This window comes from Manacus vitellinus, unplaced genomic scaffold (assembly GCF_001715985.3).
Source record: "Manacus vitellinus isolate BGI_N305 unplaced genomic scaffold, ASM171598v3 scaffold_41_pilon, whole genome shotgun sequence".
Taxonomy (NCBI): Eukaryota; Metazoa; Chordata; class Aves; order Passeriformes; family Pipridae; genus Manacus; species Manacus vitellinus.
The window spans coordinates 1,692,257-1,719,667 of record NW_021940545.1 but is presented as its reverse complement, the minus strand read 5'-3'; the positions used below and the strand labels follow the sequence as shown (position 1 = coordinate 1,719,667).

Sequence of the window (27,411 nt, the reverse complement as noted above, 5' to 3'; positions counted from 1 at the left end):
CCACCCTAAATGCTGCAACAACAATTCACAGCCCCCAGGTCACCTCCTGCCGTGGTGAGATGTCTCACACCTCAGGTGTGGGATGAAACGTCTCATTTTCCACGGGAAGCACTGGAGTTGGTGTAACCTCTTCCACAGCAGGGCTTGCTCAGCAAAATGTTTTATTTTCACTCTCTTAAACACATCATCATCCCTTGGCTTTGCCATGATTGAAAATCACTCACAGAATCACAGAATCCCAGAATGGTTTGGGTTGGAAGGGACCTTAAAACTCATCTTGTTTCAACCCCCTGCCATGGGGGTGCCACACCTTCCACCATCCCAAGTTGCTCCAAGCCCTCTCCATCCTGGCCTTGGACACTTCTAGGGATTCAAAGCATTAAATTCTGCTATTTTTTTTCTTTCCATAATGAGTGCTCTGTTTTTTTCCCTCAGGTAAGGTGGGACTGTGGGATGCCCACACAGGACATCTCTGTGTGGTTCCACAGTGTCAGTTCACTCCCCTCTCTCAGATCTGATCTGAGCTTGTAAAGAAAACAGAGAAAGCAAGAAAGACCACTGACAAAACAGCCCTGTCCCAAATACACATCAGGGGTATCTTAGATGATTCCTTTTGCTGCAAGCCAGCACATGGAAAACAAAGATCATTAAGAATGGAAAAGACCTCCAAGATTATCAAGTCCAACCTTCAACTGTATCCCATGTGGAATCAAAGAATCTCCTGAGTTGGAAGGGACACACAAAGGTCATCAAGTCCAACTCCTGGCCCTGCACAGGACAACCCCAAAACCCCCCACTGTCCACAGTGTCACTGTGAAATGCTGGAAGGTCCTCAATGTGAAGCCATTTCAGGCAGACCTGCTGATCTCTGGGCTCCCTGTGAGCACAGTTCTGGGTCTGAGCTGTTTGCAGAGCACCTCAATTGCTTTGCCACCACTTAAAGTGTTGCTCTGACTCTGGGTACAGGAGAGACCTGAGAAAGAGAGGAGCTGGGGGAAAGGCAGGATGACTGGATTGCTCCTTGCCGTGTTACCTGTGGGATTTTAATGACCAGGAGCCTCTCTGGGTGGGAATTATCCCCCACACCAGGCAGGAATTCAGAGCCCTCACCCCTGTGCTGTCAGTTCAACACACACAGCTGCACAGGGCTGAAGGAAAAGTTCTTCTTTAAAACCAATTTGTTAAAGCAGGACAGTCTCCATGTGATCCACCCCAAATCAATTCAACCCTAATTTCCATTGACTCCGTTTAATCACCGCCTGATGATTAATCTGAAACCAAGGGCAAGTGTGACACAAGTTCTCGCAACTCAACTCGTTTCCAGATGAGCTGCTGGGCCTTTCCTGCAGGGCAGAGCTCCAAAGCTCCATCATTTTCCTCCTCGTGCTGCTGAACCAACGTGTGAACGCTCATATTTCAGTTTAATTTATCGCAGCTTCAGCTCCCTCCCGGCCAGCCCGAGGTGTGCAGGGAAGAGCAGAGCTGTCCTTTCCAAATTCCAACTTCTTTACACACATCAAGCTCAAAAAAGCCTGTCTGAAATTTTTATGGGTCTCCAGGTGCACCTTGAGCACCGTATTCCCAGGAATTTCAGAGATCCCAGGTCTCCCAGCACCCATGTGTCTTCGAGGAACTCTGGTTTCCAGCACAGGTGCTCCAAGAGGCCACGGTGGTGCTGCATCCCCAGCAGGACAGGTTAATTCCAGAGGAGATTCCAGCTCTTCCTGCTGGGAGAGACTGGCTGGAAGTCACGGTGGTCTCTGATGGCAGCACAAACCCTCGTGCTGAATTAAGATTTAAATATTTGATTTCGAAGGGAATGTGAATCAGTTCTGGGTTTTATTCAGACTCATAAAGGACAAGCACTAATAGGATAACAGGGAAAAGTGCAATGAGAGAGAAAACTCGGAAAGGAAGCAGAAAAACGGAGCATTTTGCTCTGTTGCTTTGCTGTTTGTTTTTTTTTCTTTAATATATATTTTCCACCCGCTAAGTGGGTTTTCACAGCTCACTCTGTAATCCTGACAATTCCCAAGGCGAAGCCGGGTGAGCAGGGACAGCTCAGGAATGCAGCAATAACCTAAAAAGATCGTTTTGTCAGCCAGAATTCTCCGTCTGGGAGCTGGGAGCTGCACGAGCCCTGATGAGAAACCAGAGGCACAAAGTGGTGTCTGTGCCCTCTGCAAATGCCCATTAAGCAGAGGCTTCATTTGCTAATTGCTGTTGGAAATGAAGCCCTTTTTAGTTTTTTTTTTCCTTTCTCTTTTATTTCTCGATTTGTTTCAAAGATGAACGGATGGTCATGGAAAATCAGAGCAGAGACCTGGCATATGTCTCCTGTCCTTTCCTTCCCTCTGTTTGTTCAGTGTGAAAAATTGTCACTTAAGCCCATTTTTTATTCATCCAAGGCTCCCTTTCAGCTACAAACAGCTCAGACTGGGCCACAGCAGAGGAGAGAGAGATGGGTGTAAGGACCTTAAGAGCATTACCTGGCCCAGTCCCTGCTCCACAGCAGGATCATCTCTCCCTAAATCACAGATAAAAAAAGAGAAAAAAGTACTGAAGGCAGAGCTCAACTCGCTTTCAAATCAGCTTAAAGTCTGATTACTGGGTTTAACTGGGTTTGGAAGATCAGAGGCCCGTCCACGTTACAGCTTATGTCTTAATGTCAAAGGAACAAGTAATTTGCAGAAAAGTTTTAAGGGAGATAAGATACTTGACAGAAAATAACTGAAAATGGGGAGACTGGGAGAGGGTGATTTACAAATGCAGGTTGAGTGGTTTCAGCTACAAGAAAATGGGCTGAAAAACGTCAGTTGGGTATTTTTCCTGTGAATGTTTGCAAGGTTATTACAAAATGGTGCTTTAGTTTCAAAGCAGGTGGTTTGACTCCAACCTGTTGGGCAAGCAGGAGTTTCCCCTTCTCTCCCTTTCCAGAAAACAGGGTTTCAGCAAAAAAATCCTGTTCTGGTTAATCCAAATCCCTGCAGAGACTGGAGTTCATCACAGAATCCCAGAATGGTGTGGACTGGAAAGGAGCTTAAAGCCCATTCAGTTCCACCCCCTGCCATGGGCACCTTCCACTAGCCCAGGTTGCTCCAAGTCCTGTCCAACCTGGCCTTGGGCACTTCCAGGGATCCAGGGGCAGCCACAGCTTCTCTGGGCAGCCTGTACCAGGACCTCCCCACCCTCGCAGACAAGAATTCCTTCCCAATATCCCATCTCTCCCTGGCCTCTGGCAGTGGGAAGCCATTCCCTGTGTCCTGTCCCTCCATCCCTTGTCCCAAGTCCCTCTCCAGCTCTCCTGGAGCCCCTTTAGGCCCTGGAAGGGGGTCTAAGGGGTTCTTACAGTGTCTAAGAACCTTCTCTTCTCCAAGTGAACATCCCCAGCTCTCCCAGCCTGGCTCCAGAGCAGAGGGGCTTCAGCCCTTGGAGCATCTCCGTGGCCTCCTCTGGAGTCACTCCAGCAGCTCCAGGTCCTTCCTGTGCTGAGGAGCCCCAACCTGCACACAGCTGACCACATGAGCCCACCCAAGAGTCCAGTCAAAGCCCCTACACCAGCCATCAGCCATCTCCCATCTCCTCCTCACCTCCTGCTGCACTAAGGAACCCTGGATCTGGATCTGGGAAGTGCTCCCCAGGTCTGGATCTGGGAAGTGCTCCCTGGGTCTGGATCTGGGAAGTGCTCCCCGGGTCTGGATCTGGGAAGTGCTCCCCCGACCTGCAGCAGCAACCTCAAGCAGTGGGGAGATGCAGCAACATGCACGAGTCCACCCAAATACCCAGTGTGATCCCATTTTACTTCCACTCCCCATTCTTCCTCAAGTGTGAAGACTTGGAATATTTTCAAAGGAATAAGCCAGCCCATGCCAGGCTTCCCAGGAACACGGCTGGGAGTCGCTGGGCACCAGCTCTGCCCCTGGAGCCTCTGTGTGAGCCCCTCCTGCTCACCCAGCACTGAGACCAGAAGCAATATTAGGGCAGAAGGAAATATTAGGGCCCTGAACTCACTGTTGATTTTTTTTTGTTTTGTTTTAAAAGCAAATGGATATGTAAATGAGATGCTAACCAGGCCTCCTGGCCGCGTTCCAGCGTGACACCAGAGTCCTGTGTGCACTCTGGAGCTGCCCTGCTGCTGAAAGCAGGTTGTCACCACAGGTCACCTGCTATTGTAGATGAGGGTTTGGTGTCAGAGGAGGCACGAGAGGCTCTTGATCTCTGAGCCTCCTCATCTTCTCCTGGTTACTGGCTTTGCTTTGCCCCCCCGAGGATCTATTTACGCTGCCAGGTGCCAGGGTGACCCCCTTGCTGGCCCTGTGAGCTTCTGCCTTCCTGCAGGGAGCCTCTAAAACAAAAGCCAGGGGGCACTTCTGGCCATTGAAACCTTAAACAGCAGGAACAAAATGCGAGAATAAAGGCTCCACAGTGAACAGTGAGCAGGCAAGAACACTAACCCCGTGTTCAAAAATCCCAGGCAGGATCCTTGTGAAGTCACAAGCATTTCATAAGAGCTAAAGGGAAAAAAAAAAAAAGAGGAAAAAAGACAGAACTAGTTTAGAACTCTTTATATTTCCTTAATGGGTTTTGCACCTGTGGTTCCTGTTTTTCAGCCTTTCTCTCTAATGTTGCCTTGTTCTTTCAAACAAAGGCTGAGGCTCTGCTATGTGTGTGCCTTCCAAGGGAAATAACGTGGCCAGTGCCATGACATTCCTTTTCAGAGAAGTCCCCACACCCAAGGATTGTGAGAAGGTCCTAAAATCCCATTTTACACCCCAGGAAATGGAGGGAGGCCCCTACATGGTGGTGCTGCCAAGGTCTGAGCTGCAGCAGGACCTTGAAGCTCCTTCCATTGCTGAAGCCCAAGCTGCTGACCGGCTTTTCAAGCTCTCTGAAGACTGAAATCTGTTTGCATGAGTTCCTGCCTGAATTATTTCAGCTGCATCCTCTGTGCCCAAACCAGCCTGAGTGCAGACAACTCGCTGCAAGAAGAGAAGAGGCAACCGGGAGCAGCAGAGAGTTAAATTTTCATTACCCCAGAGGAGTGAGTGCTGTAGGAAGGAGCCAGGGACTCACCGAGGGAACAATGACTCATTAGAAATGGAGACACTGTGCCTGCTTTTATGTAAGTGGAGCTTTGAATTTCCATTGTGTTCTGAAAAGAATTAGTCCTTTTGTTAAGAGGAGAAGTGGCGAAGGAGGACTATGAAGCTCCTTGTCAAAATATTGCTGTTCAGAGATGAAAGGCCCGGTGATTAAGAGTGGTGGGACATTCTCCTTGTGCCTTCATGGGAAGAGCTCATCCTTCCCTTGACTTGGAACACGTGGTAGGAGGATCATCGAGAGGCTGCTGTGTGATACCCTAATCCTACACAGCATCACAGGAGGGTCCCTCTTCAGACCAAGCAGATCCCACCATCCAGCACCCCATCATGTCAATTGTGCTCCAGCCCCTTCCCCAGCTCTATCACCCTTCTTCTCATTGCTTTTCCTGGGGTGATCCCTGTCCCCAGGATCACTTTGCCTCTGGTTTCACCTCAGTGCAGCCCATGTTTTCCCCTCCCAGCTGTGAGGGGGGCTGGAGTTGGTGAGCACTGCCCAGCTGTGTGTGGTGGGTGCTCCCAGGGGAACAGCATTTCAGCCACGGTTCCTCATAGAAGGATGCCTGGAGATGGAGCCACCTCTTGACTGTGGAGAGCAGTGGGAAGGGGTGGGACCTCCATGCCCATCCCTTCCCAGCAGACAAGGGCTTGGCTCTGCACCACCTCCTGCAGCTCCTGCTGTCAGCCCCGTGACAGAGGGGCTGGTTCTCAGCCTCCTTTGGGGCCTCTCCCCGGAGCCAAGGACACCGAGCCCCTCGTGCCGGGGAACACGCGCCCACATTGATTTTTAGGCAGCTGGGAAAAGCAAGCAGACAAAAGCATTACATTATTTACAAAGCTCTCTGGAATTGTCAGTCATGGGGAAGCACAGGGAAGAGCCGGGCGGGCGCCAGAGCTGCTCAGCACCTGCCCCCCTGCTCCCCAGTGACCTCCCCGGGGGGACAGGATGGCCAGACCCGTGCTGAGGGTGTGCCCAGGGACTGGCCGAGCACAGAGACCCTGGAGCAGGAAGGAAAGGGACAGCCACATATCCCCAGGGGCAAGGATTTCCCCAGACAAGCTTTTCTTGCATCATCAGAGAAGCGAAAGACCCGTGGCTGCCCAGGCAGGAGCAGATGAATCCCAGCAGGGAGACGTGGAGCAGCATCCCCATGGGAGAGTCCCTCGTAGGTGATGGCCAGAGCCATGTCATGTACTTCCTTTTATCTTCATGGCAGAAATAAGAAAGGCAGCTTCAGTTCAGCCCTTGCATAAGCCTTCCATTATTTTATTTTGTGTCCTTGGGGAGGGGGGGAAAAAAAATAATAAAAAAAAATCTGTTTGAACCAAAATGTCAGTTTGGCCTTTTTTAGTGTGACGACGTAAGTCCGGCTCACGTGGCTCTGGTGCACTGGATGCTGCTGAATTATTCAGCTTGAAAAGAAACAAAAGCACAGCCCCTTCAGTCAAGGGATGACTCAGGTGTATGGAACAGCGAGCACAAGCCTCCCACTGCCCAGCAGTGGATGTGTCCCTGCTCCCAGGGCAAGGCAGGGAGCTGAGCTCAGGCCTTGCTCACCCACAAACATCGAGGGAGACGGGATGTTCCCCTGGGAACACCCACCACACACAGCTGGGCAGTGCTCACCAACTCCAGCCCCCCTCCAGCACAGCTTGGAGGGGAAAACATGGGCTGCACTGAGGTGAAACCAGAGGCAAAGTGATCCTGGGGACAGGGATCACCCCAGGAAAATCAATGAGAAGAAGGGTGACAGAGCTGGGGAAGGGGCTGGAGCACAAGTCTGATGAGGAGCAGCTGAGGGAGCTGGGGGGGCTCAGCCTGGAGAAAAGGAGGCTTGGGGAGACCACCTAATTCTCTACAACTCCCTGACAGGAGGGTGGAACCGAGGGGGGAATGTTGGCCTCTGCTCCTGGGGAACAAGGAATGAGAAGAAATGGCCTCCAGTTGTGCCAGGAGAGGTTTAGGTTGGATATCAGGGAAAATTTCTTCACAGAAAGGGTGGTCAAGCACAGTAGCGGAGCCACCATCCCTGGAAGTGTTCCGAAAGCACATGGATGTGGCACTGGAGGACCTGGTTTAGGGGTGACCACGGTGGTGGGGCTGGGTTAACGCTGGGACTCGATGATCTCAAAGGTGACTCTGTGTCCAGCCAGAGGTGGAGTTTAAGGTGCAAAGACAGTGCTCTGCTCCCCAGCTTGGCCTCTGGGTGACCTGTTGCCTCCCAGCCACGACCAGCCCCGGGCCAGCCCCGTGTGCCCCTGAGCTCATCCCTTGACTGCAGAGATTTTACAGCGCTGCTTTGAGAGGAACCATCAGCATCCCATTGTGTCCACTGAGCAGCTTCAAAAAGGAAACAGGGAAATTTTGAATAAGATATTAAACCTTTCAGGGGTCTTTTTGTCTATTAGTCACACAGGCAAGAGATCTGAACTATCAAGGGTTCTGCTGGCTTTGATACCCACACGAAATCCCAGCACTGCTTTCAAAGTCGCTGTGAGGAGTTTGATCAGCCATGCAGAAAGGGCTTAAATGTCATCTGCTGCTCTGGTATTAGCTGCCAGTTGGGAAAGGTGTAAGAGTATCCTTACCGTGGGATATTTATTAGCAACCTCTTCCCGGCACCAGCTTGGAAAATTGCCTCTTGGGAGATTAAATGCCTGTTCCTGGGAGCTGCACTGATGGGAACAAAACCAATGTACTGCATCCAGGCACTAAGGATAGGCTGTCCCCAAAAAGCAGCGTTCAAGTGACCTTATGGGCTGGATCATGCTGAATATTCGGGCTCAGTGGATAGCTCCAGGCTCCATGGATGGCTCCATGGATGGCTCCAGGCTGCTCTGCTTTCCCAGCTCATGGGTACCTGCTGCCCAGATAATGCTGAGCTCTGGGTGAGCAGCACTGTCTCCTATCAGACAAGCTGACGAAGCTGGAACACGTGCTTTGGGGCACACAGGGCTTTTGCAGGGTTGGAGATGGAGGCAGCAAGGTGGATCAGGCAGTGTTTTACCCCTGGAGAGCAGCACAGGGGGTTGGAGGAGCAGGTGAGGCATCACAGAGGGGTGGCAGCGGAATGAGAACATCAGCAAGAGGCAGAGCTGGTTGTGTGCTTTTGGCAGAGGGGAGAAGTGTGGGCAGAGGGGAGAGGGGTGAGCACTTCCCTGCACCCTGGGTAGAGGCCACAGCCTCGTCCCAACACCTGGGCTGCCCTGGTTCCCTCCCCAAGGTGAGCTGTGAGCTCTGAGCCTCCTGCCAGGGCTGCCCAGGGCACAGGGGCGATGCCTGCTCTTGCTGCACAGCACCACAGGCTGTTCCCAAGGACTGGAAACCCTGGCATGGCACTAACCAGTTGTGGAGACGGGAGATGCTTTGCTCTCTGAGCAGAGGGGAATAGATTTCCTCCTGTTGATCCACCTGGGGGCCTGGCTCCCACTGGAAATAGCCAATGACTCCAAGAAATATTTTGTTATTGGTGCTCCAGAGGAACCCGGCGCAGAATAATAAATTCCCATTTGCTCTCCTGTCAAAGTGGAGTGTCCTGGCACAGCTTCACCATGGCCAGGCCCACGGGGCCAGGGAGGAAGAGCAGACAAGGGGACACTCCAGTAATTCCAGCCAAGCCAGCTCTCTCCATGGCAACTCCAGCTGCTTTTCGGATGAGAACCATTTGTAGCTGCCAAACGGCACTGGGAAAGGGGTCAGCGGGTCCTCAGCTGCAGGAGCCTTGCACAGACACTCCTGGGACATAAAACCTCCCACTCGAATCCACAGAGAAGAAAAAGGAACTTTTCCTTCTAAAAATAACAGCTGATGTTCAAACCAGTGGGCAGCAGCCTGCCCACACGGAGTCTCCAGATAAAATCCTCAAGGACTGTGACCTTCTGAAATCTTTCAGGTGATCCCCCCACCCTGGATTACATTCAATCCGAGTGCACCCCCTTAGCCCACCCTTTGTTCCCAGATCAGGGCTGCTCCTTTGAAATAGTGTCCTTTAAATCTCAGCTCATCTCTGAATTAGAGGGCACAGAGGACACTCGTCCGTAGGAAAACGAGAAGGATGAATAATCCATTTCACAAATGATTTGGAGATTTCAAAGTCTGGCTCTGCTCCCGGGAAGAGAGGCAACTGGAAGTTGTGCAGTCCACGGGGTGGAAAATTAGAGCAAAGATCTCGCCTTGGGTCACACCATGTTTCACTTCCATCCTCGTTTTCCGAAATCTGTTATCGCAGGCGGTGAGGCACGGAGAGAAATCAGAGTGGAGATGCAGTTCAGAGCAGAAAATGCAGATGTTTAATACAACACTCCCTGCCCATGGCAGGGGGTTGGAATGAGCTGAGTTTTAAGGTCCCCTCCGACCCAAACCATTTGGGGATTCTATAATATTAAAGTGACCGGAAGATTCTGCTCGTTCTCAGAGTCATTTTGAGTTTAAGTAGCCTCGTTCAGGTTGATGAGAGATCACACAAATCTGAGAATTCATCCAAGGAGTGGTTAAAGAAATCTCTCTACAGGATGTTTCCAACTCTGCTGGTGTTGGAAGTGCAGATTCCCCCAACAGAACCTTCCCTGAATGACAGACACCCTGGTGGCACCAAACCACGTGGATGGGGTAGAAAAAGGCAAGAATAAATCTCACCATTGCCCTGAAAGGCTGAGGAGCCTCTGTTTGCCTGAAACATCAACTGGGTGGCTTCTGGAGGAGCTCCTGCCCAGATCAGCTCCAGGATATGACAGAGGAGGTTGTGGACTCGCTGCTCACCCGAGCGGGGTGAGATGGCTTCGGGTTGTGCTGAGTGAATTATCAGCTCTGAAGATGGAGTGAGAATTAGCAGGTTTCTGCTGTGATTATTGTCTGTTCGGATTTTTACAAGTGGAAATGATCGTAAATATGTGCCTCTTTTTTTTTTTTTCTACACATGCAAGATTCATATTTAGAGTTAAGCCAAATTATTCTGAAAAACAGCCTGAAGTGAAGTATGTGCAATACACACAAACAGTGGCAGGGGAGAGGCAGGAGGAGCTGGAGATGCTGAGACGAAGAGACAGAGAGCAGATCACATCTGAGCAGGGAGCATTTCACACACGTGCCCATCCTTGTTACCCCCAGAAGGTGCTTAAAAACTCGTGTACTTCTCTATCCATACATGGAAGCCTAATAAAAGCTGCCCTCTCTTCAAGCCTTGGCTGCTCCAGTATCCACAGAACCAGGGAAATGCCTGGGAAGTGCATTTATCCATCGTGGAGGAGGCCACTGACCTGCACCACGGTCTACAACAGCTGGCTCCTGCTTTTTGACTGGGTTTTGCCCCAGAAAGCCAAGAACCATGAAAACCGAGAGAAAACGTGAATTCAGTCAATATTTATTGCCCTAAAACTGCTTTATCAGCCACATGCAGCCCTGGGAGAAGGCCCAGGGAAGGGGCTGTGCCTTGTCACTGCCAACAGACCCCGTGGCTTCTCCCCTTCCCTGCTGGGGGAGAAGGGACTCCGATGTATTTAACTCAGACTTTGCTGCTTGTTTTGTCCCCAGCTCCTCCTCAATGGTCCCCACTGCAGAGCCAACGGCTGCCTTGTGCAAAACCCTGGTCCAGGAGAAGATTAGCACACTCCAGCCTGCTGAGTTAATTAGCAGGTAATGAGAGATGCTCGTCAATAAACTCAGCTGTGTCCCACCCCCCTCCTGGGCTGAGCCTGCAGGACGTGGGAACCTTTCCATGCCTGACAAGCTCCACTGGGGTCATTAGGAGATGATGTCTCAGCCCAGAGCAGAGGCAAAGCTTTGTGAGAGTTTACAGAACCAGCACAGCAACAAACCGCCTTTTCATTCAAATTTTTTGGGGAAATGCTTTTTCCTCTGGTTTGCTGGGAGAGGTTTGCTGGTACATGCCCCTTGCCAAGGGTTGAGAACAGGTAAAGCCAGGAGACAAAATGAAAGGAACTTCATTATTATTAATCAGGAGTTGGCCTTGATGATCCCTGTAAGTCCCTTCTAACTCAGGATATTCTGCTATTCTATGATTCTATAACTACTGTATTACACCCCCTTGCAGTGGAAATCTCTCCCCATGGATTCCCCCTCTCCTGAAAACTTATCCACAGTGGGGATAGAAACCCCCAGGGAAAAATCAATAAACAAACAAATAAATAAAGCTCTTTTGCAGCTTACAGCAGAGCACACCTCAAAGCAGGTCCCTTCTCAGGCTGAGAAATCCTGAAGAACAGGGGTAGGAAAGTCCCCAAACTAGTAACAGCCACACATTGAGCCTGTGCCACCTCCATTTCTGACTTGAGGAAAAGCTCCCTGCCTTCAAGGAGGCAGGAACATAACCTGTTTAAGGGCTTAGAGAGAGACACATAACCATCACCATAATTTTTAAGCAGCAGTGTGCAACACAGAGCCTTACAGACTCCTATAAATTACCCAGCACCCGCCTGCCAGCTCAGCCTAAGCTCAATATTGCCTGCAGTAATTATTTGGATCAAATGCAGTTTATCTGCTTCATATTTGTGTTTCTGTGCTCTCTGGTAACTTATAAATGTCATTGCAGTGTTTATTTGTTATAATGAAACTTAATGACGTTTGAAACCAATGGCTGTGGTTGCAAGCTGCAGGTTCGAAGTAATCTCTTCATCTCAGGAGCAGGAGGCCCAAAGATAACATTAAATTATCCTACAGCAAAGGAAGATGTATGCAGGCAGATATTCAGGCCTGTGTATTATTCATTGGAGAGATGACTAGCAATGAGCCGCAGTGCCTGAGGCGATGGGCTCAAAGCATTGTCACCCAGAGAAGGCAAATGTTCCTGTCCAAGGGGAACCAGTTGTCAAGCCACAAGCCCAAGTGCATCTCAATCTGTTTTATTAAACCTTCCAAGGCATGCCGGGGCCGCCGGGTGCCAGACACCCGTGTGGAACGGCTGCCAGGGAAGAAAGGAGGCTGCTGGGAAACACGGCAGGGCTGGCATGGGAGGGAGGGGACCAGCTCAGTGAGGCTTCAGTAGGATGGCAGCAGGGTGGTTGGCAGTGGTGGTACCCCATCCCACTCAGGTGCTGTTCTCCTTCCGTGCAAGACCCAGAATAAACTTTCCCTGCTTTGCTTCAGGCACTGCTCCTCGTCCTCCCTCCTCCTGAATAATTTCCTCCCTTGGTTTCTATTGCTGTGTGTATTTATAGACTCCGGTCGTGTCTCCCCTTGAGCCTCCTCCAGACTATATAAATTCACCTCCTCCAGTCTCTCCTCTTACAACCTGCTCTCTAATCCCTGGGCCATTCCTGCCTCCACAGGCAGTATTCTCCGTGGCTTTGCTCCGTGCTCCCCAGGCTCCAGTGCCACTCACATCCCAGTGCCACTCACATCCCAGTGCCACTCACATCCCAGTGCCACTCACATCCCAGCCTGGTGGAGCTGCACAATTTTTGCTGCCTTATTACCTCGGGACCTGCTGAAGCAAAATGCCCGTGGCAACAGCCAGGAACATCTTTCCCTCAGCTCCCTCCCTGCTGTCAGGAGTGTGGAAGTACCCAGCACCAAAAGAGCTTTAACCCCCGTGGCACAATCCAGCTCTGGCACCTTTGTTTTTTGGGCTGTTTCCCTTCCTGTGGGCACTGTTGGTTGGGCTGATGTTCCCACAGCTCCTGCATCTCCTGGGAGGACAGAAACAGCACCACTGGACCCTTCCCCACAAGGACAGTGGGACTTTAAGGTCTGCAGGAAATTGGACCCCAAAGAAGTTTGGCTTTTTGTTGTCCCCTGCTTTTCCCATGCAGGGTCAGACAGGTCTGGACAGGCCCCTGTGACAGTGTCTGTCCTCGGCAGCACAGCCCCTCCCTAGACCTGAGCCTGAGCAATGGGAGAGTGTGGCCAGCAGGGAGACAGAGGGGATTCTGCCCCTCTGCTCTGCTCTGGTGAGATCCCACCTCAGTGCTGCCTCCAGCTCTGGGGTTCTCATCACTGAAAGGATGTGGAGCTGCTGGAGTGACTCCAGATGAGGCCACGGAGATGCTCCAAAGGCTGGAGCCCCTCTGCTCTGGAGCCAGGCTGGGAGAGCTGGGGAGGTTCACATGGAGAGGAGAAGGCTCCAGGGGGACCTGAGAGCCCCTTGCAGGGCCTAAAGGGGCTCCAGGAGAGCTGGAGAGGGACTGGGGACAAGGGATGGAGGGACAGCACAAGGGAAATGGCTTCCCACTGCCAGGGGGCAGGGATAGATGGGATATTGCAGAGAAATTCTTTCCTGTGAGGGTGGGGAGGCCCTGGCACAGGTTGCCCAGAGAAGCTGTGGCTGCCCCATCCCTGGAAGTGTCCAAGGCCAGTTTGGATGTTGGAGCAACCTGGGCTAGTGGAAGATGTCCCTGTCCACGGCAAGGGGTTGGAACATAATGAGCTTTAAGGTCCCTTCCAAACCAAACCATTCTATCATTCTTTGATTCTCTGATCCTCCTGCATTGCCAGGAACAAGGAACATGTCTGCTTCCCAAGACTGTTGTGTGAACCCTTTCCAAATCCCTGAACAACCCCAAGAACCATAATGTCTAGGGTTTCAGTAACTTCATGTAATTGTAGGGAAAGATTGTTTCCCCCAAAATACTCAGAGGAGCAGCAGATAGAGCCTGGGCTGTGGCTGTGCCCTGCCACCAGCCGAGGTCCAGCCCTGGGGATGGGTGGCACAGGGAGGTGATTCCTGGAGAGGTCAAACACTCCAAGCAAACTCCTGTCAGTGCATTATTCACCAAACACCAGAAATGCAAGAAAGCCTGGGAAACTTATCCAGTTAACTTCCTCTGACCAGCTGGACTAGAACCAGGAGCCATCAGTGGCAGATGTGTTACCTGATGACAACTGACAAGAGAAATTCTTCTTCATTACTCACAATCCCAGAGAACCTGCAGGGATCTCACTATGAGATCTCATCCAAGACCTCATCTCCAAGCTCCTTGTGAGCAGACAGGACCTCTGTGCCTTTCCATCTGGGAGCCCCAGGGATTAACTCCCACCCCTGCCCCCAGCCTCTCGCAGCACCCGGAGCCTGGGCAGGTCTCCCACCCCTGCACCGAGGGATCCAACCCCCTTAAAACCTCGGTGACATCGATTAATGAGGAGGAGAGAGCTGTGCAGGGCCATCTGCAATGACCTTGTGGCAACCCTTGAGGAGGGAGTTAATTCTGGAATGCTGCTGTGGCTCGGAGGGGGCGAGGGCCCGTGTCTCCCAAGCACCAAGGAACAAACAAGTTGACAAATGAGGTGGCTCTTAATGAAGCTGCAGCCAAAGTCAATACCGGGCCCTTCTATCAGGGCACAGATCAGAGATGGTCTCAAGGGCAAAGGACCCCGGCAGGGGTGGGACAGCTGTCACTTGGAGGAGGGAAGGGATGGCTGGGAAATGAAAAGGAGCAGCCTCCGAAGCGGAGGGAGACAAGGACAACTTGCAGAAGGAGAAAGGAAAAGATTTAGAAGAGGACACACACACAGGAGGTGGAGCAAGCCTTTCTTCCAGGCCTGGTGTGCTCTTTCTGCTGTTAAATCTGGTTATTAAGATCCTGATATTCTCTCCATCCTCCACTCTCACTGCTGCACATCCAGAGCCACGTCCTGACACAAACACACTTCAGGTGTTTTCTCTGCAGAGCCTTTCCTTCTCCTCCCACCCAGCTAACAAAAGAATGAAATGGAGAAGGATCAAGGTTCACCCATCTATTTGAAAGTATTTGGAGGTGTTTAAAATTTCACCTTCAATTTAGGCACCGCTGGGGTGATTTTCTGGGGGCAGGGAGGGAAAGAGAGGCAGGATGGGAGAGAAAGAAGGAAAACAGGTGGGAACAGCACAGTAAATAGACAGATACCTCCCACAACAGCAAATCAGCTCCCTCACTATCCACAGATGTTCGTAGGTGGAGGAAGGGAGGTTCTCACCAGGCACCCTTACATCCATCAGTGCCCACTGTGCCCTCCAAGCTGCCACCTGGGGCCATTTCCTTCCCAAACAGACCAGCTTTGCTGCAGGGAATGGTCAGGACAGGAGCTCTTTGGAGGATGGTATGACCTAGAACTCCCGTGGGACAGCCCATGTGTGATCCCAGCCTGGCTGCTCCTTGGCTGTGGACAACCCCCCTCTCTGAGATTCCACAGCCCCTCTCCGGCTGCCTCAGGGTGCAGGTTCTGGGGCAGGGATTGCTTCCCTCCCCCATTTCTGCAGCAGCAAGCCCAGCATGACCCTCAGCTGAAGGCTTCTGCTGCCATGTGAGCCCACCCCAGCCCTTCCCTGCAGTGCCATCTCCAGAAAAATCCATCGGCCCCTCCCGCTTTGAAAGCTCCAGGATTGAACACTGGTCTAAGCTGATGGCAACAAGACCCAGCATACTTATCTCCGGGTCAACCTAAATATTTCATTTAGCTTTCTAAAGCAGTCAATGCCTTTCTCTCTTTCTTCCTTTATTTTAAATCTCGGAATGCATACCGACTCTCATGAATATTGATGAGGATCATTAGTCACTGAACATTTCACTTCCCTTCTCTTTTCCCTCGTCTATATAAAAGCTTCATCTCTGTTAAAGGGAAAAAAAAAAATCCATCTCAAGTTGTATCTCTGGATGTGCTTTAAGATTAGCTCTGTTAATACATTTAGAGGGGAGTAAACACCCATGGGAGCAAATACTGGGTGTAAAAGGACAGGGAGATACCGGCCCAAGGTTGGTGCTGCACTGGAGGGAACTGATAAGGTTTGTGGCTGAAGTTCTTTGCTTTCTGAAGGTTTGTGGTAACAGCCTCGGGTGCTAAATAATCATTACACTGTCTGCCTGGGCCAGGGAATTCACCTCACACTCCCCCTCACACATGATTCCTACCTAATCCTGCGGGTTTTTGACCGTGCCTGTTCCTTCCATCTTCATCAGCCTCCACCTGAAGGCTGCTGATGGCCTTCAATCACCCTGAGTGAACACAGATGGCAGGTTTGGCCAGATGCAGCAAATAACTCGGGCAGAAAAAAAAGAAAACCAGGACCTGCAACATTCAGATAGATATTTCCCAACAATAGTTCCCTATTTCCTTACGATAAGGAAGGGTTTTTAGAAAGGTTTAAAAACAAGTCAGCTCAAACACAGTTTCTGGGTGTTTTGCAGTGTCAAATCCCGCTTCATTGAGGAATGGGAACAGGATCATTTTGCTGGCCTGAAACACACAATTTCATCCCATTTTGTCATCACAGCAGTGAACTGGAGCTGCCTTGCCCTGCTCCCATCAGAGAGGAGCTTCATCTCACGGGCTGGGGCTGCAGAGAGGGTGTTATGTGACACACAGGGAAATCCAGGGGGGGTGTGGACCTTCAAAATGAGTTATTTAAGCCTCTTCCCAGCACACCAAAGGCACAGACTCCCCAGAGCCTGTGACACCAGAGGGTTTCATCCTCACACCAGTCTCAGCTCCCACCCCACAGCCTGGACTGGGCTGGAGGAGCTCCAGCCACAGCAGCTTTCTGCTCACAGCTGCACAGCACTTTTACTCCTGCTGGCTGGAGAGCCATTCCATGGCCAGCCCGGCTGTTTGTCCATCCCCAGCACGTGTCTCAGGGTGGCACTGACAAGGCTGCAGAGGTTTTAATTGATATTCTAAGTGACAGGAACTCGGTACTGCTTCATTGCTCCGGGCTGGGAAGCTCCAAACCATCTCTGCCTGCAGGAAGCTTGTGTCTGCCTCCAGGAGAGGGAGGCTGGAGATCCAGACCAGGCAGGAACAGACCCAGTGTCCCCTTGCACCCTGGGTAGGAAGCAGCACTGCAGGGCAGTGCCTGTGCCCCAGGGCTGCCCCCAAAAACGGCACAGGAGATGATCTTCTTTACTCCAGCCTTGGGTAGGGATGTGCTGTCACGCTCCTGCCCCTTTCCTCATCAAAGTCTGGGCTGTTTTCTTGGAAGCAGTGGTTTCCAGACACTTTGAGAGCTGGAGGCTTCCACACAGCCACGTTATCATGTCTGTGCCAGGGGGATTTACAGCATCAGCAGCACCTGACTCGGTGGCAGTGCCAGATCTGCACGTCCAGGCTCTGGTCTGGTGGACACCACGTCCTTTAGTGGTGGTCTGGCAGTCTGGGTTAATGGTTGGGCTCAATGATCTTTGAGGTCTTTTCCAACCCAAACGATTCCATGATTCTCTGTCAGCAGTGTGATTGGTATCACTAATCAAACACTGCTTCCAGCAGCTTCTCTGGCAGAGTCCTCAAGGACACGGTGGGAGGAAAACTAAATAACAGACCCCCGGGCTGCAGCAGCTCTGCAGAGGGGGAAAACTATCAACAGATACACACACTCCCAGGGAAACTCAGCCTGGAGCAGCGTGGAGATGAGAAACCAGAGCTGCCATCCCCAGGGAGAAGCCTTGCACCTCCTGTCATTCCTGTCCCTCCACCTCCTGATTAAAAATAAACCAGGCCAAACCCCACAGAGGCAGGAGCACCAAAAGATGGCCAGGCAGCTGTGGCAAGGTGAAGTACAAAACTTCATCTCTGCCTCTTTCCAGGTGCCTTTTACAGGACAAGTTTTCCCCAACAGCTTTGCCATGTTCCTTAGGTGCACATCCCATTCCAGTGCCAGTGAGGAACCTAAAGGGGAATGGCAAAGGCAGTGGAATTCAAGTAGCTGAGATAATCTACATCCCACCCTAGATATTGATCCATGCATATAAATCATAGAATCCCAGAATGGTTTGGGTTGGAAGGGATCCTAAAAGTCATCATTTTCCAGATCCCCTGCCCTGGGCAGGGACACCTCCCACTAGCCCAGGTTGCTCCAACATCCAACCTGGCCTTGGACACTTCCAGGGATCCAGGGGCAGCCACAGCTTCTCTGGGCAACCTGTGCCAGGGCCTCCCCACCCTCACAGCCAGCCAAGAATTCCTTCCCAATATCCCATCTAACCCTGCCCTCCTTCAGCTTTAGGTCATTCCCCCTTGTCCTACCACTTGCACACCCCTGTGAAGAGTCCCTCTACAGCCTAAGACTCCTGAAGTGTCTTCAGTGGGTCCCCCATTCCCTGCAAAAGGACAGAGCAGGGATTCCACACAGGTTCTCCCACACAGCCCTGCAGGCTGCACAGCCAGAGAAGCAGCTCCTGGAGTGCCTGGTGCCAGTACTCTGAGAGTGAGGAAGGATTGAATTCATTTATTTAAGACCTCGCAGCAGTAGCTTTGCACAGGGGACTGCTACTCAAATCAATAGATAAAATTATACCCTTAGACCATTAACTGCTACAACAACACCGTTACCGTAAAACTCCCCAGCTTTGGATCAGATTTATGGCCAGAGAGTTGTTCAGCTGCACTACAGCTGCTGCAGACAACTGGAGCATCACAGGTAAACTCTGCTCCTCCCCTCCAAAGGGGCAGAGGGCAGCAGTAGGTTGGGCAGAACGAAGGGCAGAGCACTCAGGATCCTTCCCTTGGCAGCATCCTCAGGAATGTGCGTGATGCACCAGCCAGGACCCGGCTCTCACCAGTGAGGTCCTGCCTCTTATCCAGCTTTCCAGCTGACCCAACCCAGGCAAAGCCTCCCCTTGGCACCAAAGAGGCAGCTTGGAGGGTGGTTCTTCCTCAGGTTTCACTTCCATCCCTGCCCCGTTCAGCTCAGACACACAAAACATCAGGGAAATACCAACGAGACCTCTGAGATAACAAGGCATCCCTAACAAGTCCATCCACTGCTGCTCCTTCCCAATGCCTTTGACAGGTAAAAACAAAAGGCTCGATGCAGCTTTCACAGAGATGCTGCCCCTGATCAGTGGTGATGGTGTGCCCCTGATCAATGGTGATGGTGTGCCCCTGATCAGTGGTGATGGTGTGCCCCTGATCAGTTGATGGTGTGCCCCTGATCAATTGATGGTGTGCCCCTGATCAATGGTGATGGTGTGCCCCTGATCAATTGATGGTGTGCCCCTGATCAATTGATGGTGTGCCCCTGATCAATTGATGGTGTGCCCCTGATCAATGGTGATGATGTGCCCCTGATCAATGGTGATGGTGTGCCCCTGATCAATGGTGATGGTGTGCCCCTGATCAATGGTGATGGTGTGCCCCTGATCAATGGTGATAGTGTGCCCCTGATCAATTGATGGTGTGCCCCTGATCAGTGGTGATGGTGTGCCCCTGATCAATGGTGATGGTGTGCCCCTGATCAACTGATGGTGTGTCCCTGATCAATTGATGGTGTGTTCCTGATGGTGTCTGTGCAGGAAGACACGAGTGACAATGCTGGGGGTGAGCAGAGCTTCCCCAGCCCAGAGCCCCTGTGGAGATGGCCCATTTCTTGGGGTGACAGCAGATCAGCAATGGAAAGCTCCCACCATCAGCTAAGCACAGACCCACCCTCACTGAGGGTCACAGGAGAGTTGGTGCCAGGGATCCTGGGGCTTGGAGCACAGCTCAGCACAAATCCCACTCCCAGGATGCAGAAATGATGCAAAGCCCCAGAGGGCAAAGCTGTGGGAAGATGTTGGGATGCTGGAGAAGGTGCTGGAGCTGCTTATGGGCTGCTGAGCTCCACTGTGTGCATGAGGAGGCTGCTCAAGCTAAACCAAGTGACACGTCACAGGTCTGGTCCCTAAAAACAGACCCTTTCCACTGTCAGGCCAGAGAACCAAGTGAAGTTTGAGCTTCTCCAGCAGCACCAAGGCTGTTGGCATCAATATGAGCAGAAAGGTCGCTTTTCACAGGGATAGGAGGGACTGGCTCCAATTTATCCTTGAGGCTGAGGAAGATTCATGTTCAGCCTGTGTTGCTGCAGATGTAAAAGTCACTTGCAAGATCCAGATTAAGTGTTCCCATAAATCCAAGTAATTCTGAGGCAGTGACTGCCTTGCTGGGCTGCTAATGGGTGGCACAAATACGCCACTGTACCTCAGTGCCACGCTCTAATCACACCTTTCCTGTCAGGAAGGGTTCACTGAACCCAGTCTGAACTATGGTGGGAAGCAGAAGGGGGGGTCAAACAGAGACATTTGGAGCAGAGGCACAGCCAGCTTCTCTGAACAAGCCCTTTGTCTCCAAAACAGCAGGGACTCCATCCCAGAGCCCCAGCTGGTTTCTCTCCAGGCAGTAAGACAGGCCCTGACAGAGAGAGGAGCCGGGAACAGCCTGTTGGAGAAAGGATGCTCAGGCTCTGGGAGGCAAAGGCAGAGAGTCCCTCTGTTCTGTGCTGGAGAAGTGGGAGGGCACAGTAGGATGGGTGACACAGAGTGGGACATCAGAAGAATGTGGAGCTGAGGGAGCAAGTCCAGAGGAGGCCACGGAGCTGCTCCAAGGGCTGGAGCCCCTCTGCTCTGGAGCCAGGCTGGGAGAGCTGGGGGGTTCACCTGGAGAAGAGAAGGCTCCAGGGAGAGCTGAGAGCCCCTTGCAGGGCCTAAAGGGGCTCCAGGAGAGCTGGAGAGGGACTGGGACAAGGATGGAGGCAAGGACACAGGGGAATGGGCCACTGCCACAGAGGGGGCGAGATGGGATGATTGGAGAGGAGATTTTTCCCGTGTTTATGAAGACTGTGGCACAGGTTGCCCAGAGAAAGCGTTGCCTGCCCTGGATCCCTGGAAGTGTCCAAGGCCAGGTTGGACAGGGCTTGGAGCAACCTGGGCTAGTGGGAGGTGTCCCTGCTCGCTGCAGGAGGTGGAGTGAGATGAGTTTTAAGGTCCCTTCCAACCCATTCTGTCATTCTATGACTGAACTGGACACAGAAGCAGTGCATTCACCCTCTGTGCCTACCAGCAAACCCAGGATTAAATATTGAAGTAAGTATTTTTAGGACACAATTTAAAACTTGAACTCAGCTTGGCATTTCAGTCCATCTCCTTTCCTCTTCTGCTCTCTGCCTTTCTTGGTATTGGATTTCCCCCACCTTGGCACCACTGCCCAGCTCCAACCCCACGACTCCCCCCGCAGCAGAGCTGCTGCAGAAGGACCTTGGCTCCTGCAGGAGCTGCCTATTGCCTGGGAGAAGCTATTAAGAAGCAGTGGAATAGAGCAACCTTTCATTGACAAGCCACTCGGCCCTTTAAACGATCTCCAAATAGTGTTTTCTTTTTATTGCCTTCTGCAGTTTAACAGCCTTGATTTCGAGTTACTTTGGCTTATGATAAACTCCAGATCTATAAGGCTTCTATTCTCTCCCTCTTTGGTCTCTCTCGCCCACTTCTTCTTTATGTTTTTATTAAAAAAAGATCCAGGAAAACAGATAGCAGATTAAAAAGGAAACAAATTGAAATGGGTCAAATGTATCTTGCTTAGATGACAGCCACCCCATTAGATACTTTTAAACAGGACAAATAATCCTTTTGGAAGCACAAGTGGGCTTTTACATTTATTCTAAATTACAAACCAAATGATTGCAGCCTCAAATGGAAGCACTGGCTAATTGCACTAATATCTCACTAATTCCAGCACCAAGGAATGGGGGGAAAACGGACGATTTTCACTGTTTTACCAATTACTCAATTTAGACCAAGGTACATTATACAAACCCTGGGTTGAGCTTCCTCTCCATTTTGTGATCTATGACAAGGACTTGAATTCCAGTTATTAATAATGGAGGAGCTATAATTATTCTAAGGATGGGTAAGAGATAATTATAAGCCATAAACCCAGCTTTCATATGCATACACAATTCCTTGCCTGTGTCTAGCAGAACCCAAACCCCTCTGCAGACTAGAGATAGGCTGAACCTGTTCAGCCTGGAGGAGAGAATGTTGTGTGGAGACCTCACAGCACCTTCCAGGATCTGAAGGGGCTGCAAGGAAACCAGAGAGGGACTGTTCATCAGGAACTGGAGTGACAGGACAAGGGGGAATGGGTACAAAGGGAAACAGGGGAAATTCAGGCTGGATATTAAGAAGGAATTCTTCACTGTGAGGGTAATGAGATACTGGAACTGAGAGGCTGTGGGTGGCCCAACCCTGGCAGTGTTCAAGGTCAGGTTGGATAAAGCTTTGAGAAAGCTGGTCTAGTGGGAGGTGGTCCTGCCCATGGCACGGGGGCTTGGGAATAGGTGATCTTTCAGTCCCTTCCAGCCCTTACCTTTCTATGATTCTCTGAACAAGAGACAGCAGAGCTTTGCATCAGTCCCAGCACCTTTAAATAAGACCCCAAACCTTCAGAACAGACGAGTCAAGGCAAGGTTTGAGCTCAGACTGCAAATCTTTCAAGTCCACTCCCAAAATTGAGGGTTTCCCTCATGGTGCCCAACAGCCCCACGTGGCCTTTAAAGCAAAATGTCCCCCTGTGATCGGGGCAGCCCTTTCCTGAGCAGATTCCTGCAGCCATTTCCCAGCAGATCCCACCTGCCGAGCTCACCCTCTCCCACCGAAGGCAGAGCCCTGGTTGCTGTGTGGAGCTGCAGCTCTGCAGCACTGGCTGCTGGTCCTGCTGTGCTTTGTGCAGTGAGTGGAGACACCTTGACTGCAGATCCAGCCACGGCAGGAACGGGGAGCGGCTGCTGCCAGAGAGAACTGCGGCACCAGGCTGTCCTGGCACACCAGGCTGTCGTGGCACACCAGGCTCTCCTGGCACACCAGGCTGTCCTGGCACACCAGGCTCTCTGGGCACACCAGGCTCTCCGGGCACACCAGGCTGTCCTGGCACACCAGGCTGTCCTGGCACACCAGGCTCTCCTGGCACACCAGGCTCTCCGGGCACACCAGGCTGTCCTGGCACACCAGGCTCTCCTGGCACACCAGGCTCTCTGGGCACACCAGGCTCTCTGGGCACACCAGGCTCTCTGGGCACACCAGGCTCTCTCTCCTGGCACACCAGGCTGTCCTGGCACACCAGCCAGTGTTTGCATCCATCTGAAGAGGGGGACTGTACTTCCCTGAGCACACACCATCAACCATGAGCTGGTCCAGGGGGAAGATGCTGCACCAAGTCCTTCTGTCCCTTTTCCCGGCCACGCCTGCTTTCACCACCCAACTCAGGGCATGAGGAAGGACCCCCCCCTTCCCCTCCACGAGCTGTGTCCATCCCACAGGGGTGTCACCCACCAAGAGCCAGCCAAGTGCCTGGAAAGGGAGGTCAGAGGGAGGAAAGGAGCTGCCCTGAGTGCAGGGAGATGGTTGGAGGCACCTTCCAGCAGCCAGGCTGGCGGGAACAGGTGGGGAAGGTGAGGGCTGACATCTCTCAGTACTTAAATCATTCCCGTTAGTACCTTTATGAATGGCAGCCAAAAAGTGCCATAATTGCTGCAGTGACGCTTGCTAATGACTCGAGTTAGATCTGGCAAGCAGTCAAAGGCAGGAGAGAAGAAGAAAAATCACAGGAGTGAGATTGACGTCTGAATTCCTGCCTGGAACACTGCAGAGGAGAGAGGAGCAACCCAGCTTGGGACCTGCAGCTATGGACAGGCAGGGACCAAGCATGACAGGAGAGCAGAGAGAGATTTTCCAGCACACCCCTCGCCTGCTCTTGGGAAGGGAACTGCATGGGAAGAAGTGGGAACAGACAGACAAGCCCAAATTTTCCAGGTAGTTCAAGATCCTTGTTCTTGGTGGACTAAGGTGACCCAACTCATACATAACACCTTTCTACTTCAAAATCACCTTGAGTCAGGGCAGCACAAGCCTTGGGGAAAGCAGGATAACTCAGATCACTGCCAGCCCCAGCATCACCTCCACATGGCACATGCCTTGGGACCTCCAGCCCACATCCATGGCTCCACTGATCCACCGGCAGGGCCACGGGAGAGCCGTTCCCAGGGAGGAATGCAGCCCCTCCTGAGCAAACAGCTCCCTGCTCCTGATTATGTATCTGTTTCTGAATGTTAACAAACAGTCGGCAGCAGCTGATTGAGTGGGTTATTAGCAGAATGAAGACAGATGGTGGAGGATTAACTCCAAAGTGTCTTTATTGCAAGGCCGTCATTGCAGACAGCTCTGCCTCTCCCTCTGCCTACAACTGTCACCAGCCTAATTTCACCCAACAGCTCCCACCACACACCAAATGTGAGCCTAGTACACACCAAATGTGAACACAGCACACACCAAACCATGAGAACAGCACACACCAAATATGAGCCCAGCACACACTAAACCATGAGAACAGCACACCCCAAATGTGAGCCTAGTACATGCCAAATATGAGCCCAGCACACAGCAAACCATGAGAACAGCACACACTAAACCATGAGAACAGCACACACTAAACCATGAGCACAGCACACACCAAATGTGAGCCTAGTACATACCAAATATGAGCACAGCACACACCAAACCATGAGCACAGCACACACCAAAGTGTGAGAAGAGCACACACCAAACAATAAGCAGACCACATACTAAATGTGAGCCCAGCACACACCAAATGTGAGCCCAGCACACACCAAACCCTGAGCCCAGCACTCAGATGAGCCCACCATCAATCCCAGTGAAGGGTAGAGCGTAGAACAGCCATGCTGGAGCAACACCTTCCTGCTCTCCAGCCAAATACACCCCAATTTCATCACCAAATCCAGCACTTTTCCCGGTGTGGGTCTCACAGAAGCAATAAAGCAGGAGGTGGTCACACCCAGTGTGGGGCAGCAGAGCAAGGAGAGGACCCAGGTTGGGTTTGCTGTGCCCATCATAGCAAGGGTGGCAGAAGCCCAGGCTGCTGGTCCCTGACAGCTGGGAGAGGCACCAACACCACACCCAGACCAGTCTGTTCACTACACAGACACTGATACACCCTGACATGAAGGACTGATGGAACTAAAATGGACAGAGGCAAGTTCACAGACACTGATTTTGGCTCCTTGCCCTGGAGTCCAGCTCAGCTGGAAGAGCCACATCTGCTCTCAGCTGGGCTGATGGACACCCATCCCCTGGCAGCTGGAGAACAAATAACAGAATGCCACTGAAGACCCTCTCTGGGCGTGTCCACAGAGCATCTCTAATCCACATTTATTTTGCCCTGCTGGGAGAGGTTGCCAGGCTGGTCTGCAAGAGTCCAGCCTGGATCTTCTTCATGGGGACAGCCAAGAGAAACACTTCCATAGAACTGTAAAACCTCCTGAGCTGGAAGGGACCCGCAGGATCACTGAGTCCAACTCTTGGCTCTTCACAGGACACCCCAACAACCCCATCCTGTCCCTGAGAGCATTGTCCAAACCCTCCTGGAGCTCTGGCAGCCTGGGGGCTGTGCCCACTGCCCTGGGGAGCCTGGTCAGTGCCCAACCACCCTCTGGGGTAAGAATCTTTTCCTCATATCCAACTTAAGTGATTTCCCACCAAGAAGTGTTTCCTCCACACTTCCAAAGCCTCTAAGTCCTTCTCTGCTTCTCTGCCTACAAGTGATTTTGTAGATGTCTCCACTGAATGACAGCAAGGTTCTAATGATCCCTGTAATTACCCATTTCCACTAGGATGAAGACCCCACACCTCACAATTATCCCACTGCCCCACTCCCTAGCTGTGCTTTCAGCTCCTTCAGCTCCCTTGCAATCATTAATAGGGCTGTTCATTAGCACCATCATGCAATAAAAGGGAGAAAAAGCTCTTCCTTGGCAAAAATACAAAAGGGAATCAGTCTCTGTCCTCATCCTTACAAGGGAACTGGTTCCAAGAGGCCAGCTCAGGCACCTTGGGCAGGTAATTCCTTCCTGGTACCTCTGTAGGTGACCAGACACCTGACCCCACCCCAGCTCACACACAGAGTGTGGGGCTGCACTGCAATCCACCAAAAACCCGGGAGGCTGCAGGTCTGCAATTGTCATCCAGAGCTGCTTCAAGCGAAAACACAAATCCTGGGTGGTCTTTGTAGCCATGGAAATCCCCCTGACTTTTGGTTTTTGGCAGATTGTACCTTTAAACATAATGGCCCTGCAGCCTGCAGGGGCCAGAAACTGGCTGCAGTCAGGCAGGAACACTTTGTTCCCTTTCCCACACAAAAGCTTTACTTTTGGCCTTTCATGTTCCTTTGTTCTCCCCACACAAAGCCCTGCTCAGCCTGAAAAGGGGGCTCACGTCTAGACTGAATGCACCGGGGAACCAGGGCGATCCCAAAGGATTGGCAGGATCCAAGGAGTGTCCTGCCAGCTCATGGACACCCTGTGAGCACCCCCAGGGTGCCCATCTGGGCACAGCCACGGGCAGCCTCTCCAAGAGGTTTGAGGGACAGGAAGGTGTTGAGAGAGGGAGAAACTGCCCCTTCTCACAGCGCTCGGACGAGACTCTGCCATCCCATCTCCCAGAGGACGGCTCCTTCCAGTTAAAAACATCCTCTAATCAATGTTTAAAGAGCATGTGGTAATTAACAAGCAGGAGGTGAAGCCTTGTGAAGTACTTTCCCCATGTTATCAGCTCAGTATCAGGGCTCCCGGGAACGTGAAGGAACCTTTGATCTTCTAACTGATATTTGAGCCATAAACTTGCCTCTCCAAGAGTTTTACTCCATGGAAACAAACTCACCTTTTGCTTCCTGTGAGAGCAGACACATCCATGGCTATCTGCTGGTGATTGGCCATCCCACAGGGAAAAGGAATCATGGAATGGTTTGGGTTGGAATGAATCTTTCAAGCTCATCTGGTCCAATCCCCCTGCAGTGTGCAGGGACACCTTTCCCTAGACCAGGTTACTCAGAGCCTCATCCAGCCTGACCGTGGATGTTTCCAGAAAAGGAAGTGCAGTAGGGCAAGAAATCACACTCTTTGTCTACATTATTTCCACTCTAAGCCCCCCAGAAGGGTTAAATCCACACTTGGGTCAAGTTTGTGGTTCCCAGAGTGGCCTCCCAGCAGCCAAACGCTCCTTGACACATCCTGGAGACCCTCCCATCTCCCAGGGCTCGGGGATCTGTGGTCCTGCTCTCACCCAGCATTAATCAGAAGCTGCTGTGCCAGGGTTTGCTCCAGGAACAGAAGCTGCCAGAAGCAAGGATGCCACTTCTTCCGAGCATAAATAGTTTTTGTTTAGTTATTACACTTCATAATTATTTATGATATTTCTATGGATTAATCAATGCTCATAAAGTACTCGGGGAATGACTAGAATATCAAACAGGGAAATTTTAGCAGGAGTTTGATGAGCAATGGAATGGTGCCTCTGAGGGGTGCAAAGCCACTGGAAAGAGGGATTCTGGAAGTGTCGTGGTGAGGCATTGCCACCCAACTAGAACAAAAAGAGTAGATGCAGCAATTGCTGAAAGAGCTTCCCATGTGACAAATCCTTTCCAAAGGAAAAGAGAGTGGATTTTGGATGTATGGAACCACTAAGCTCCTGCTCTTCTCTTGCAGCTTCACACAGGGGACTTCCCTCATCCATGCCTGCTAAGATGCTCCACAGATCAAAGGGAAAGCAGGATTTTCTCCTCAGTGTGAAC

At 51.6% G+C, this 27,411-nt stretch overlaps 1 protein-coding gene across 1 annotated transcript in view; it reads right to left on the bottom strand.

The window, feature by feature from the left end:
* Positions 1 to 27,411, bottom strand: part of KIRREL3 (kirre like nephrin family adhesion molecule 3) — a 359,934-nt gene that overhangs the window by 97,547 nt on the left and 234,976 nt on the right. The gene's annotated exons all lie outside the window — the stretch shown is intronic.